At 42.9% G+C, this 15,142-nt stretch overlaps 1 pseudogene; it reads left to right on the top strand.

Moving 5' to 3' along the window:
- The first annotated feature begins 2,300 nt into the window (after window positions 1-2,300).
- The window catches only part of LOC144221349 (ubiquitin-associated protein 1-like), a 31,041-nt pseudogene continuing 18,199 nt past the window's right edge, over window positions 2,301-15,142 (top strand).

Raw genomic sequence — 15,142 nt, 5'->3', positions numbered from 1 at the left:
TCTTCAGCACACTAAGCCCTACTCTGTCCCAGAAGTCAACATCCTAGAAGAGTCCTGACGGGATTGTTGATTTCAGTAAGAGGAAAAAAGATATTCCTCATCTTCCATTGCAAGAATGACCTCACCAACATCTGCTGAGTTCTTACAGTGCCAGGCACTGTTAACGTTTTACGTGCATCGTCTCTTGTAACACTCGTAACAAGTCCAAGTAGTGAATACTATCATGATCCTCACTTTATGGATAAGGACACTGGAGGCCTGAGACATTAAGTAATTTGCCCAGGATCACGCAGGAAGTACGGGGTCTAGGAATGGACCCCTGCAGCCCAGACACGGTACCGCAACGCACATCTTTTCAAAACATCTCTCCACATCGTTGTCACCTTCTTCCTTCCTGTCCTGTATCACAGTAAACACCATGTAGGTTCCCTGCACAGTCCCCAGTAACCCTCATCCTCAGAACTGCCTACACACACACACACACACACACACATACACACACACACACCTTTACCTTTTTGGTCATAGCTGACTGAACCGTGAGTGGACAGCTGACCCAAGCTGGGCCGCTCGGAATCTCTCTCTCAAGCATTTAAACTGAAGGCACCCGTGTGGCAGCAGTGGGAGCTGCCGTGTTAACGGCCAGAGTCTCGGGTGGTCGAGTTGCCGAGGGTCCCGGAGCTGCCCGGCTGAGCCCCTTTCAGCGTGTTGCTTATCCGGTTTTCCTTCAGTTCCATGAGGCTTCTTCTCATGAATCTAGGGTGCACAGGAGTGGTAACTAAGACACAGTCATTTTCAAGCAGCTACTGTGTGACAGGAACACAGATAGGAACTCAGTGGGTGGAGCCAGACATTAAAACTAACCACACAAATAAATACATAGTTGCCAGTTGTAAAAGGTGCCACAGCAAAGAAGTATGGGTGCTCCTAAAGAGGGAATTACTTTTGTCATAAATGAGATAATATATGTAAAGCACTTAGCACAGGGCCTGGTTCCTAACAGGCTCTCGGTGTATGTATGTATATTCTTTGGCCAAATTCTCTCTAAATAATAAATAATAGTTCTGGCACATCTTCCTGGTTGAGGGCCATTTCCTGCCAGACTGTTCTAACTGACTACTAATTCACTCCCTGCCTTTGGTTTGTGCTGCCAAATTATCATTCCCAAAATATCCCTTTGTTATGCTGCCTATTTGTATCCTGTGCCAAAGAATTCAGACTCTTTCCTGTAAGCCAGCTGTGAGGCCTCCGATGGGAGAAATGTAGGTAAGCAAGAGTCTCTTCTACCCGCCCCCCTTCCTTACTCGGGAGGTGTGGGGGTGCATGGATGAGTGACAGGCAGGCCACGACAGCACTCGTATTTTCTACCTAATTAAGTAGGTAGCCCAGCAATCCCATCTGCCCTGGTAAGTTCTGGCCAATGAGGGACAGCGGAGGAAAGGCGAGAGTAGCCAGCTCTGAGGTGAGCCCTTCACTCTTCAGTCTCGGGAAGAGGGCTCTGATCACTTGGAGCAAACTTCTCTGGAGACGGTCAGGTCAGTAACAAGTTCAGCCACCTGCCCACTTGGCCTGAGCTCCCGTGGATACCCGGGTGTTAGAGACATTCTCTTTGCGGAGCAGGGGAGACTCAGCCCCAGGTGCTCCTCTGCCATGTTTTCTCCTCCTCCGCCTCTTCCCTCTTCCCTTTCATCTCTTATAATAAAGCATGTTGTGACACTTAATGTGGCCACACAAGGGAACAATCAATTGCACAGTATTATGCACAAGGACCTACCTGGTTTACAATGGGAATTACAGCTGTAGGAAATAGGGTTTACTCTAGAAAGAATAATGAAAGCATAAAAACTTTATTTTATGAATCATACCACCCTATGTGGAAGCAAAGTGCACCTTATGAAAAAATCATTGCATCCACAAAACCAAATCCAAGTCTGCCCCTGAAGGGGTAGTGAGTTTGACTGAACACATTACTTTTTCCAGGGAAACACTATGGTATCCATCAAATGGCAACTTTGAAATGACCTAGGACTTAGGGAAATTGCTTACAAACTAGCAATGAAATGTAAACTTCCTTGCCTGCCAGATTTTTTTTCTCACTCCAATTTTAAAATGTAAGTAAAAAGAGACCCTTAGAGAAAGTTCAGCGGGTGGGGCAGAAGTAAAGCAACATTTTCTACCTCCACAGTGCCAGTTGACCAATCAGTTTAATACGTGCTGGGCACCTCTCAGCCTGAGTCCAAAATCCGCCACTTTCCTGCTTATCATCGCGCGAGTTCCGGCTGCGACCGAGGGTCTTGTCCATGGGACTAGCGGGTTTGGGTCTGAGCTCTCTGGCCTGACTGCCTCTCTCCTAGTACTGATCCTTGCAGTTTTCAGGAGGCCAAACGGAGAGGAGCTAATAAAATTCTGAGATGTTTTCTGGTTGGCGATAATTTCGAAAGCCATTGTGCAAATTTTCCCCCCATCTTTGAAGTCCTGGGGGCATGAAAGAATAAAGGGGAAACTAACTTTTAAAAAGGATGAATGGTATTCAGACTAGACTTCAGATTAAACTACATTTTTAAATCTGAAAGCAAGAACCTGACTTGGAGCTAAGTATTCAAAGGTCAATACCATAGGGGCACCGAGGTGGCTCAGCTGGTTAAGTGTTCGACTTTGACTCAGGCTATGATCTCACGGTTCACGAGCTCGAGCCTCATGTCGGGCTCTGTACCGACAGCTCGGACCCTGGAGTCTGCTTTGGATTCTGTGTGTGTGTGTGTCTCTCTCTGCTCCTCCCCTACTTGCACTCTGTCTCTCTCTCAAAAATAAATAAACATAAAAAAAATTACAAAGATCAATACTACATAGTATTTGCATCAGTCCAGTAGAAAGACAACCATTTTAAATACTTTCAGGAACAACACAGGTTTATAGAAGATTGAAAAATATATTCACTATTTTGATGCCCAGTAGCTGCCACGCTTCTTATATTAGCGTCCGATTCTGCCTCCTCCGCGGCAGTCAGTCTGGATGTAGTAACTCAGTCATGGTATTACGTCCAAAACCAAACTAAGTCAACTGGACACCAATCTCATGGGAAATTATGTACAAGGTGCTATGGAACAACAAAAAGGATTCATAACTCAGCCAGCAAAGATCAGAGGTTTCCTGAAGTAAGTGATGCTGGACTGGAGTCATGATGGCCAATCAAGAGTTAGGGAAATAGGGTCAAAAATAACGCACAAAAGAAAAGACATGTGGGGAGAAAAAAGAACAGCACAATGGAGACAAACACATATCATTTATTCCAATAAAATGTTTGAAAATAATACTAATGTTCAGGCCTCACCCCATACATACTAAATAAGAATGTTTGTAACTGAGGCCAGGCACTAGTCTTTCCTGAAAGGCTCCCAGATAATTCTAACGGCAGCTAGAAAACCAGCACAACAAACCACAACAGACACGCACCTGCACCCGCACGGCGGACGCCTCGCACTCTGGGGCCAGGCTTCACTTCCACTTATTTCTCCACCGCGTGGCCCCCTTGCAGATCCTCAGACAGGCCCTGCCTTCGTAACTGCTTACACAGCCTCCTCCTTCCTCCAGCCGCTGGGAGGCTGCCCTTCTGGCTGGATATCTGGAAAGCTGTCGTTCTTCACGGCCAGCTCAAAGCCTCGCTTCCCTGGGAAGCCTTTCCTGATTCCACTGCAGATGGAGGAGCTCCTTCCTGTCTTTCCCCAACACTTATCCCTACCTCCACTGGAGTGACCATCTCACAGTCTTACACTTTTCACATCTCCCTCCACACTAGACTGGAGCAAGGATCTGTCTTATTTTTGTATCTCTGGCATAGTATATATGCTTGCTGCCCAACAAATACATGTGAAAATACAGCAGAGAGGAAGGAATCCACCCATCTCCTTCTTCTGATGGGTACTGGCATACTACACACCATTTCTTCCACTCAAGTAAAAAGCCTAACGTCTTTAGAATTCCTTTTCAGGGTAGTCATGCAAGAGGAACCCTTGTTTAAATATGGAAATAACCAGCTACTACTATTTCAGTTTGATATCTTTGGAGAAACTCAAAGTTGAGGACGTAGAATAGGCTGCTTGGGCCAGGTAATCTTTTCAATGTTTTATATAGCCACTCCTTCGCCTTTGCAGGGTTGGAGAATACATAAGAATACAGAAATCACAGTCTATCTCTTCACCTACATCATAGGCCCCTTGGGGACAAAAGCTGCTGTGAATTTACAGGCCATTAACACAGCATCTGGCTTTGAAGAAAAACTCAATAAATGTGTAGAAATAAAATTGTCAATAGCTTCTGTGCCTGGGGTCCCGGCTGGATCCCTCTGGACCCACAGACGAAGTCTGTGTCTGTGCGAAATCATCCCCTTGCATTATTTCTCCAGCCAAGACTAAGGATCTTGGGTTCTTACTCCAGCTCTGCCACTTACTGGCCACATGACCGTGGCTTCTTCACCTTGCTGAGCCTCAGTTTCCTCAGCTAGATAGTTCTCACTCAAAGTCTTTTATGCAATTGCAGTCAGATAGTAACTGGGCTGGAATCACCTTGGAGGCATCCTCATTCACAAATCTGGGAATTAATGCTGGCATTTTGGTGGGATGTAATCTGGGATATCAGCTGCAATACCCTACACAGGGCCTTTGCATGTGACCTGGGCTTCCTTTCCTCACACTGAAGTGGCTGGGTTTCAAGAACAAGTTGACCCAAGAGAGCAAAGTAAGTACATGGCACTTTTATGACCTAGTTTTGGATGTCACATAGTATCACTTCTGCTGTACTCTGTTGGTCAAAGCAAGTCACAAAGGTCCACCCAATTTCAAGGAGAAGGAATATACACCTCACCACTCTGATACTACCACCCTGTAAGAGCAGCATGTGAGATGGGAAATATTGGGTTGTTACCTTTGAAAAATGCCATAAAAGGACGCCGATGCACATAAAATGAGACAGTGATATAAAGTACTTAGCCCAGTGCCTGGCCCATGGTAAGTGCTCAATAAACAGCAGCTATAGGTATTTCTGTATTAGTACTGGAGTGGTCCTTTCACTTTCCAGCTGTGGCACAGGAAGCACATGGACCATCACCACAGATGAGCTGTGTAATCACATGGCCACAGAAGATCATGTCACCAGTTAGTGGCAGAGCCAGGTTTTGAGCCCAGCTATGTGGCTACAGAGTCTGCCTTATTAATCTCTACATCATGAAATTCCTCTTTGGGAATGTCTGTCTCAGTGATGAACCTGAGAACCTGAGGAAGGAAGAGAGCAGCCATCAGTGAAATGAACGGCCCATTAGGTTGGGAACACCCAGTACTAACTCTATGTCCATGGACACTAGTGGGGTAAAGAACCTTAGACAATTCACATGGACCCTTACCCAGGGCTCAGTTCCTAAAGAAGAAGATCCTCGCAATCCTAGCATTGACTATGAACAGCATTTTGTTTTCCACCAAAACCATGCTGGGTCAGGAGAACCTGTTCATGTCACTCTTTCTGTACGAATGAAGCCGCAGAAAGGCAACTCGGGCAACCAGCGCACCAGGGAGGCAGGGGAATCTGACGTAAGTGCACAAGGCTGACGAGAGGTGAAGATGAGCTCTCCCCACCAGGGAGGTGGTGAGGTGTGAGGGCATGGACCCTGGAAGCAGGCACTGGGCTCCACTCCTAACCAGTTAGGTGACCTCCCTGAGCCCTCGTTTCCTTGTTTATAAAATAGGGGAGTAACAATAAGAGAACTCATGATGAAGGACTGTTGTGGGGGCTAAAGAAGCCAGGGCTTAAAGGGACACCTGGGTGGCTAGGTCGGTTAAGCATCCGACTCTTGAGCTCAGGTCAAGACCCTTGAGCTCAGGTCTTGATCTCAGCGTCATGAGTTCAAGCACCATGTTTTGTTCTATGCCGAGCGTGAAGCCTACTTTTAAAAAGGGAGGGGGAGAGAGAGAGAGACAGAGAGAGAGAGAGAGAAGCCAGGACTTGGAAAACAATGGCTGAGTGCCTGGCACCTAAAAAGTGTGCAAACAGCATTAGTGATGGTGAGGGTTCTAAGATTATGGAGTTCCCAGGGCCCCGTTACATGGGGCTATGCGGATGCGAAAGGCTGGAGACCCTCCCACCCCCAGGAGCCTGATGAGACCTGCCCCACAACTTGAACTTCTCCTTCGTAACCCGCACTGCATGGCCATTTCTCTTTCAGCTCCTACATAGACTGTGGTGCCCATGAGGGCACAGACTTCTTTTCTCACCTTTAAATCCCCAGCACTGTGCTTGGTACCTAATAAATATTTGCTGAACTAATCAACACATGAATAAAATAAAAATTCAACTCCCTATTCAAAAAAACAAAATAAAATAAAAATATTTTTTTAATCTCAGCCTTACTGTCCAGACAGACAATATATTTTAAGAATTCAGTATGCTCCCCTCCTCCTTACAGTTGTCGTTCTCTTCTCTGCCTCTTAGGATTTCTTCTTTCCTTCAATAAATATTTATTAAGAACCTATTTTGTCTGAGTTCTGGGAAACAGCAATAAATTTTTTAAAAATAAAAATAAAAACTCTCCTTTCACTGAGCTATTTCTAGTATGGGAAACAGACACTGAAAAGGCAAAATAATAGCTAAATATAATTTCAGACAGCAAGTGCTATGAAGGAAACAGGGTGTTGTGCTATAGAATATCTGGGCTGAGCAAGCCTACAGAACCAGCAAGAAGAATCTGGAGCTACCCTGGCATTAAATGGCAAGGACTCTCCTTCCTCCCGGGGCCTAAGACAGCCTTCTCTGAAGGATGATACTAAGTAGTCAGGAGACAGGATTCTGACGCAAGTGCTCAACCCAGGAAGTGCTCTTCGTCTTTACCGGGAATGCGTGCAGCCCGGGGAAGCTCCTTCAACCCACTCAGGCAGCACCAGCAGGGATCTGTTAAAACTACAAGGGCACCAATCAGACCAAAATAGTACAACAAAGGCTCCGAAAATTAGATTGTCACTGAAATCGCAGCCTACAAAAGTAGGCCAGGACTTGCACGCTAAACCTAAAAAGGGTGACTACCTGCTAAAACAAAATATTAAATAAGATTCAGAGTCTCCTGATGTAATAACCAAGATATCCAGGATACAAACCATCAGACCAAGAAACAAGAAAATCACAACTTGAATGAGAAAAGACAATCAACTGACAGCAACACCTGGATAAATCAGACGTTGGGAAATACCAACAAAGATTTTAAAGGAGCCGTCCTAAATACGCCTCAGTAAGCAATTAAAAATGCTCTTTAAACAAATGAAAAAATATAAAATCTCAGCAAAGAACTAGAAGTAATGGGAAAGAAATGGAAATTATAGAAGTAATAAATACAATAACCAAAATTTTAAAATCTGACTGGATAGATTCAGTAGCAAAGTGGAGATAACAGGACAGAATCACTGAACTTGAGCCTAGATTAATAGAGATTACCCAATATGAACAATAGAGAGAAAATAGACCAAAAAATAAACAAACAACAAATAGTCTCAGAAACTTGAGGGTCAACAACAAAAGATCCAATATTAGCGTCACTGGAGTCCTAGGAGACAATAAAGAGAGTAGCTAAAAAAGTATTCCAAGGGGCACCTGGTCGGCTCAGTCAGCTAAGCAAGCCTCTGACTTCAGCTTAGGTCATGACCTCGCAGTTTGTGGGTTCAAGTCCCACGTCGGGCTCTGTGCTGACAGCTCAGAGACTGGAGTGTGTTTCTGTTTCTGTGTCATCCTCACCCCACTCATGCTCTGTCTCTTTCTCTCTCAAAAATAATAAACGTTAAAAAAAATTTTTNCCAAGCGAAAGTCGGACGCTTAACCAACTAAGCCACCCAGGCGCCCCAATAAAACATTTTTAAAAAGTGGCTAAAAATCCCCAAATATGGTAATTAATGTAAATAAATAAATAAATCCACATAGTCAAAAAGGTGAGTGGATCCTAAATAAGAGAAGCGCAAAGAAATCTATACTAAGACACATCATAATTGAATTTCTGGAAATTGAAGCCAAAGAAAAATCAAAAGCAGTCAAAAAATTATATTACCTATAGAGCACACCAACTTAAATGGCAAGAGATCTCTCAGATTTCTCATCTAAAACCATGGAGGCAAGAAGGAAGAACATTTTTCAAGAGCTGAAAAAGGAAAAGAACTGTCAATGATGAATTTTATATCTGGCAAAACTATCCTTTAGGAATAAAAGGTAAATAAAGACCTTCTGAAATGAAAGAAAACTAAAAAAAAAAAATTGTTGTTGGAAGACCTACCCTTAAAGAATGGCTAAAGCAGGTTCTTCAAACAGAAAGGAAATGACAGAAGAAAGAAACTTGTGGCATCAGGAAGGAAGAAGAAACAACATAAAGAGCAGAAATATGGGCAAACAGAATAGATTACCATTCTCACAAGTTTTCTAAATTATATTTGGTATTAAAGCAAAAATGACAACACTATCTGATACTCAAGACAATGATATTTAAAAGTGTTAAAGGGAAAGGACATAAACAGAAGGAAGGGCTCAACACTTCACTGGAAATGGTAAGTGCTGGTATCATTAGGTGGTGGTAAATCACATTATACTGAAACACTCAATGCAACTACTATGAAAGTTATACAAAATGAAACACACGAAAACATATCATTTTTACAAACCCCTCAGCCTAGTTATAAAAACACAGTGTTTTATACCTAATACCTGATGGCTAATTTATGAAAAACACACTAATGACAAAATGTGTGCAGGTTTGATTCAAACCAGAAATTGAATATTAGTCTATTAACAATAAATAAATTACTAAATGGCCCACTTGGTATTTTCCCTGAGATGTGTTTTAAAAGATTTTCTTTGGGGCACCTGGGTGGCTCGGTTGAGTGGCCGACTTTGGCTCAGATCATGATCTCACGGTTCGTGGGTTCGAGCCCTACATCGGGCTCTCTGCTGACAGCTCAGAGCCTGGAGCCTGCTTCAGATTCTGTGTCTCCCTCTCTCTCTGACCCTCCCCTGCTCATGCTGTCTCTCTCTCAGAAATAAATAAAACATTAAAAAAAATTTTTTTAAGATTTTCTTTATCTTACACATGACTTTCCGATACCCACTTTTTTAGTAACATGGGTGAAATTACCATGTACACAATAGACAAGAAAGCATTTTTAGGAAAGTACATAAAATAAAATTAAAAAAAATCTTTGTCCCTTGATTGGAATAAAGTTAATCACTGAGGCTAAGAAAATAAATTTATGCCGTAGGGAGCATTATTTTAGAGAGAAGGGTCAGGGAAAGTCTCTCCTTGAAAGCAATGTTTGAGAAGATCCTAAGATAAATACATTCCAGGTAGGTGAGTACCCCATGCAAAGATTCTGAGGCAGAAAAGAGCTCGGTTTGGTTCATGTCTTCTACCAAGTCTAGATTATTTATGTGGGTACCTTCCTTCATAGCTTTTGTTCCCTAAAACACACAGATTCTTTTTGTCATAAGAGTTTTGCTAACACTTGCTATAATGAGAAATACCCAATCAATAGCAAAATCAACCAAAATGGGAAAGTTACTAAGATACTAGTAAACTTACAGAGATCTCAGAGTAAAGGGGGCCTAGATTTGTCTTGTATCTCTTTTCTGCATCTCTTTGCAAATGACTCCGTGGAAGTTCCTACCTTTCTACCTTATCCTTTCCCAAGACACACACACACACACACACACACACACTTCAACCTTCATACTCGCTTCTTTATCTTGGTACTTTTAATATGGAAAGTAAGTGTCAGTTTGCCAACTTTTTAAATAACCTTAGATTACTGGTTCTCAACCAGGCGCAATTTTGCTCCCCAATGGGACATTTGGCAATGCCTAAACACACTTAGATTGTCATGAGTGGGAGGTAAGCCACCTCTACTACTACTATTACCACTAGCATCTAACTGGTAGAGTCTAAGGATACTGTTAAATATTCAATAATGGACAGAATAGCCCCCCACAGCAAAGAATTATCTAGTCTGATGTCATCTGCCTTAGACTAAGGACTATAATGTCCATCCTAAGGAAATTCTAAGAACTCTGCCTCCCACCCCAGTGTGTAATCCTGATTTCTCCTTGAACAGTAGCCTTGATTTTTTCCTAAAACATCAAAAACACTATGGGTTGTAATTCCCAAAGATGCTCCATATGTTATATGACAAAATTGTTCTGTGGTCAAACAACTTTCATAAATGTTTGGCCCAACAGAGATATATATGTTCCTTTTATACAGAACTTACCTAAGAATTTAAATCCAGTATTAATTTCCTAGGGCTACCGTTACAAAGCACCAAACTTTGGTGGCTTACAAAGCAGAAATATACTGTCTCATAGTTCTGGAAGCTACAGTTTCAAGGTCAGGTTTTCCCAAGGTTGCTTCTTTCTGAGGGCTGAGAGGGAAGGATCTGATCTAGGCTCCTCTACTTGACTTATATGCAGCTCTTTTCTCCCTATATCTCCTTACGTGACATTCCCTCTATGTATGTCTATCTCTGTGCCCAAATGTCCCCTTTTTTCCTAAAGAACACCAGTAATTGGAGGAGGGCCCATTCTAATAACCTAATTTTATTATTTATTTTAAACTTATTTTATTTTATGTTTATTTTTGAGAGAAAGAGAGAGAGAGAACAAGCAGGGGAGGGGCGGAGGGAAGCGAGACAGAAGACCTGAAGCAGGCTCTGCGCTGATAGAAAGCGTGATCCAGGGCTCATGAACCGTGAGATCATGACCTGAGCCAAAGTTGGATTCTTAACCAACTGAGCCACCCAGGCACCCCTAATAACCTCATTTTAATTTCATTACCTCTGTAAAGATCCTATCTCCAAATAAGATCACATTCTGAAGTAATGGGGGTTAGGACTCCAACATATATTTTTGGGGAGCATACAAGTCAACCCAAAACACTAGGCTAGTTCAGACTCTTTTCTGGCCAATGGTTCTAGTCTTCTGGCCTAAAATCCTTTCACCAAAGCTATTAGTGAACAATAAGAGGGACATATTTAATTTAACGTCTTCTTATGCATGAGTTACTTCATACATAAAATGTCAAAAGCTAGACGGGAGGGAGAACAGAAAAGAGGCCACATGTTGAATAATTGGGAGCTAATTATGAACATTTGTGCTTTCCAAGGTAAATGCACTGAGCTATCACAAATATGTCAGCATTTACCTTCAGACGCGGTGTGACAAGAGTTTAGGAAAGGGCAGTTGATCTTCCCACTGTCAGAAATAATCCCGAAGCCTGTCAAGCCAGGCACAAAGTTCACATCTGTGGAGGCCTCCCTGCCGTGGCCCCTTCAAACCTGTCCCGTCTCCTACACCTGCTGCCGTTAAGTAGCCTTGCAAATTGTTGCAATTATGTGAATCCTGACCTGCAAGTCATCAGTACCCACGCACCCACTTCACAGACGTTGTACTGCCCTAGAGAACTGGCTGCTTTCCTTTACAAAGTTTGGGTCCTGGAAACTATTCAATGGCAGGTGTGGATAGCCAATAAATGAGCCACTGATGCTGGCTTTGGTGTTTGAGCAGGAGCCATAACCCAGGGAGAAGTCATTCCACATCAGCTGTCACTGATAATCACATGGTGCCAAATGTCTGCATCCTTTCACTCCCCTTTTCTCTATTTTGTACTTCATTTAAAAATTTACAATATCCTTACTATGTGCCAGGGACACAACAACCCTATGAGATAGATACAACTTCTATCCCCATTTTATAGCGAGTAAATCAGAAGGCACTGAAGGCATAACGTACCCAAGGTCACACAGCCAGTAAACAGAAGAACCCACATTTGAACCAGGCAACCTGGCTTCAGAATCCATAGTTTAACCATTGGGCTCTGCTGTTTCTACGTGACTTTGTGAGCCACGGTGGGAGGTTTCCAAAGTTACATGACAGAATTTGTTCAAACGTGAATACTGAGACAGCCTCTGAGTACTATTCCACTTTAAGCTCTAAATAAATAGACATTGCGCAGAGTAACCCTGTAAAATAGGTACTATTTCAATTCCCATTTTACAGTCTGATAAGCTGAAAGACAAAAGGAGGTTTAAAAATTTGCCCAAGGTCACTTATAATGTATCTCAAAAATAATGCCAGATGTTGGAGATACAGCCTGGAATGAAGTAATCATGGTTCCTGCCTTAACTGAACTTACACCACAGACAGGGACACAGGTAAATAGGCAATTGCAACACACTGGTAAGAGCCAAGGTAAAGCTGTGTGTGCTGTGCAAGTACATAGAGGGAATAGTTAGCCTTCCCTTGGGATGCTGAGGACTTCCTGAGGACTGGTATTTCGGATTAATCTGAAGATTAAGTTAGATAGGCACAGAGGTAGAGAAAGGGGGAAACTGTTCCAAAAGAGAGTAAATTCCATTTGTAAAATCAGGAAGCAAGACAAAGGGCACAGTTAGTTCATTTTAGGAGTTAAAAGAAATTTAGTATGGTTGGGTGTGGAGAATGCAAGGAAATGGAGTGGCAAGAAAAGAAGTGGGAAAATCACATTATGTCCTCATTCTTATGCCCTAAGAATGAGGACCCACTGAATATTAGGAGGTAACGGAGCACAATCAGGTCCACATTCAGAAGACAAGGCTACAGAGCATGGATTGGTGAGAGGAAGACCAGAGTCTCAGAGTTACATCTCGCCATTCTGGAAATCACTGCCATAATCCCAGGTTAATATTATGCCAGAATTAAGCTTAGTGATTGATTATCTATATGGGGTGTGCGATATAATAAAAACCATATTTGGTCTTTGTGCTCAGTTTCTGGCAGAACTCTTAGAACCCTTGGGACTTCCTTAGTGACAGGAGTGTCTTTTGTTATTCATAAGGAGCCCCTTCTGAGCACACCAGGCTTATGCTTATGAGTGATTTAGGCTAGGGCCTATTTAGATAGACTGAAGATGGGACTGGTCACCAGAAAGACCAAGTGATAAGGGGATTGAAACTTTGAGCCCTGCCCACCAATGCTGGGAAGGAGGAGCTGTAGATTAAGCTCTATGAAAACTCTTGAACAATAAGATTCGATGAGCTTCTGGGTTAGTGAACATATGGAGGTGCTGTGAGGGTGGCACCCATAAGAACCCTAATTTTCTTAATGCTTATTTATGAGAGAGCACATACATGCATGAGAGAGACAGACAGACAGACAGACAGACAGGGTGGGCAGAAGGGAGGACAGAGAGAATCCCAAGCAGGCTCTGCACTGTCAGCTCTGCACTGGGTTCCACACTTCAGGACACAGCCTGTTCGGAATTCTGTCAGTCTCTGCCCCTTCCCCTTTTCAAAATAAGTAAATAAACTTAATAAATAAATAAATAAATACATATATGCATACATAGAGTCAGACGCTTAACCAACTGAACCACCCGGGCTCCCCTAGGAACTCTAATTTATAGCCAATCAGCCAGAGGTACAGGTAGCAACCTAGACTTGAGATTGGCATCTGAAGCATGGAAAGTCTTATGAAACGGAGTCCATAATCTTACTATCTTCAGATAATAGTGTCAGAATGGAGTTGAATTTGTAGGGTACTCTGTTAGTATCATTGAGAATTAGAGAATTACATGGTGTGAAAAAAAACTCTCACACATCTAGTGTCAGAAGTATTGGGAACAGAGGAGAAAAATAGTTTTTTTTTTATAGGATGAAAGAGAGAGAAGTGTGCAGTGTAACTCTAAGCCACTGATTTATACAATTAGATAAATGGTAGTACCATTTTCTGGGTGGAGAACACCGGAGTAGAAATAAGTTGAGAGACAGCAGTAAAAATAAGTTCCATTTTGGACATGTTTGGTTTTAAGAGCATGTAGATCCCCCTAGAGGCAAATGGATAGATGGATTTGAAGCTAGAAAGAAAATCTGGACATGAGATAAAGCTTTTTATTTAGTTGTTTTATTTTGAGAGAATAAGAGCACAAGCAGGAGAGGGACAGAGAGAGAGGGAGAGAGGAAGAGTTCCAAGCAGGCTCCATGCTGTCAGCGTGGTGCCCAATGCAGGGCTCAAACTCAAAAACGTGAGATCATGACCCAAGCAGAAGCCAAGAGTCAGATCCTTAACTCACTGAGCCAGCCAGGTGTCCCAAGATACAGCATTGTAAATTATCGGTAAATAGTTGGATATAGGGGCGCCTGAGTGGCTCAGTCGGTTAAGCGTCCGACTTAAGCTCAGGTCATGATCTCACATTCGTGGGTTTGAGCCCCACGTCGGGCTCTGTGCTGACAGCTCAGAGCCTGGAGCCTGCTGCGATTTCTGTGTCTCCTTCATTCTCTGCCTCTCCCCTGCTCACGCTGTCTCTCTCTCTTTCTTTCTCTCTCAGAAATAAATAAAACATTTAAAAAAAATAGTTGGATATAGAAGCCAAGAGATGAAATGTATTGAGTAGGAAAAGTGAATCAGGGAAAACAAAGAGGGTCTCATGTGACATCATCACTTAAGTGCCAGCCAAGAGCAGAAGCCTGCAGAACAGACTGAGATGGTTCATCAAAGAGGTAAGAAGGAGCTGAGGTAAGAAGGAGCTAAGGCCCACAGGCACCAGAGAACTCAAGGGAAACTAAAGGAAGTCTTTTCACATGATGTTCTGCCACAGACAAGTCAACGAAGATAATGACTGGGAAGTATTTATCTGATTATTCCAAATTGGAAAAGCAAAATACCTGTTTCTGAGGGTTGATTAGGAAGACAAAAGAGAGCCATAGGAAGAGAGAGAAAAAAACTCAACGAGCAATCATTTCTTGTCCTTCACTATTGTAGGCCTGGCTGGTTGCTGGATGGATAAGTCACTCAAGATCTCTGGGTGCCACTTGCAGCGAAAGAACAGCATCTTCAGCTCTATTTGGGGGCATTCACATAACAGTACCTAATGTTGAGCTAATTTTCTATCTTTGGGTTCTTTTCTTGGTCAGGGATTGCTGAAGAAACCATATTAAAATCAGAGACAGAATTTGCTATAATTGTGAAGGAGAAAAATCTGACTCCGGTATCCTTACCCTCCCCACTGCCGACGATCTAGTGCCCTACAATTTCCCATCCCATCTCCCAAGACACAGTAATCCCTGAAGGCAATAGTTCCCTCAGCTGTGTGTGCGGCCGCCAT

Source organism: Crocuta crocuta, unplaced genomic scaffold (assembly GCF_008692635.1).
Source record: "Crocuta crocuta isolate KB4526 unplaced genomic scaffold, BGI_CrCroc_1.0 scaffold20, whole genome shotgun sequence".
Lineage (NCBI taxonomy): Eukaryota > Metazoa > Chordata > Mammalia > Carnivora > Hyaenidae > Crocuta > Crocuta crocuta.
Note: the sequence above shows the minus strand (reverse complement) of the source record. Positions and strands in the feature narration are given on the sequence as shown.